A 1,217-nucleotide genomic window follows, 5' to 3' on the forward strand; every position below is an offset into this window, starting at 1 on the left:
GAACAAATGAATTATTTAATTAAGAAACAATATATCCACTGTCCCCTAAATCCAGCTGCCATCATGGAAAGGAAAAAGGGATGTGGTAAAAATAGAAAGACTAAACATTTACCCAAAGCAGAATGAATTAATCTAAGAGACTGTTTGAAATCAGAAAAGGAAATATAATTGTCTTCTGAGTTTATGAACAGCCCCTGTGCCCTTTCCAACTCCCAACTTTCCTGCCAGCAGGATGGAAGTTCCCAGGAACATTTAGATGAATTACAGAAAATAAAGACGTTACATTTGTTGCACACCAAAATTTTAGTGTGTCCGATGTTGACCCTCAACCTAATTTATTATTTCAAATTGAAAAATAAGTAAATTGAAACTCAGAGGTGCTAAGTGGTTTGCTGGGGGCATCACAGAGCTAACACATGGTATGGCAGATTTTAACCTAGGATTTCAGGGTTTTTTCTCTCTTGCCAGACAAGTGGTATTACACATTGCCACCTGTTAGCCCATCCGCACAGGTCCAGCGGTGCCCTGACCAAGACTCACTCTCCACCTCCTACCCCTCCCCGAAAAGGTCTGGATTACCTGGAATGACGTGGGACAAGAGAAGCAGCACAGCCACTGTTAGCAAAATAGGCTTCATGACTTTAAGTAGCCTACGGAGCAGTCTCAGCCCTGGCGAAGTAACAAGGAAATGTAGAACAGCTCTGGACTCTGTTTCCTGTAATCAGCACAGAGACATGTCACTTACACGTGCCCTCAGCTGCCCACGGCCCAGCCCACCCTGGGACAGCCTGCCTCCCTTATACTCAGTCACCATCCCAACACCCCCACACCCACAGTGTGAACCACACACCCAAGCTGACACACCTCCCTTTGTCCTTGACTTTTACAGACCAGCAAGAATAAATCATACAACAGCCAAAGGGATATTTTTTTAATATATGTCAGCCCTTCTTATAACCCAGCTTAAAATCCTGCAAGATTCCACATCACAATAAGAAAAGGAAAAAAAAAAAAACACACACACACACACACATACAATCTTTTCTATGTCCTGCAAAGCCCTACATTAATTGGTCTAGAAATCCACCATTATCATGGTTCTAATGTAGGTTAATCAAGCTCCTTTTTTCAAATTCAATTTTCCAGTGTGGGAGCTGAGGAGTGAAGAAGGGAGAAGACTCATTCAGACCTTAAGGAGAATGTGTCTATTGGATTGT

At 42.5% G+C, this 1,217-nt stretch overlaps 1 long non-coding RNA gene across 1 annotated transcript in view; it reads right to left on the minus strand.

The window, feature by feature from the left end:
- Window positions 1–750, minus strand: part of LOC103602987 — a 4,434-nt gene extending 3,684 nt beyond the window's left edge. Inside the window, exon 1 of the long non-coding RNA XR_551571.1 lies at window positions 580–750. This is a non-coding gene — a long non-coding RNA (uncharacterized LOC103602987). The remainder of the gene's footprint in view (window positions 1–579) is intronic.
- Between the last annotated feature and the right edge of the window lie 467 nt (window positions 751–1,217).

This window comes from Galeopterus variegatus, unplaced genomic scaffold (genome assembly GCF_000696425.1).
Source record: "Galeopterus variegatus unplaced genomic scaffold, G_variegatus-3.0.2 Scaffold4397, whole genome shotgun sequence".
Classification (NCBI taxonomy): Eukaryota; Metazoa; Chordata; class Mammalia; order Dermoptera; family Cynocephalidae; genus Galeopterus; species Galeopterus variegatus.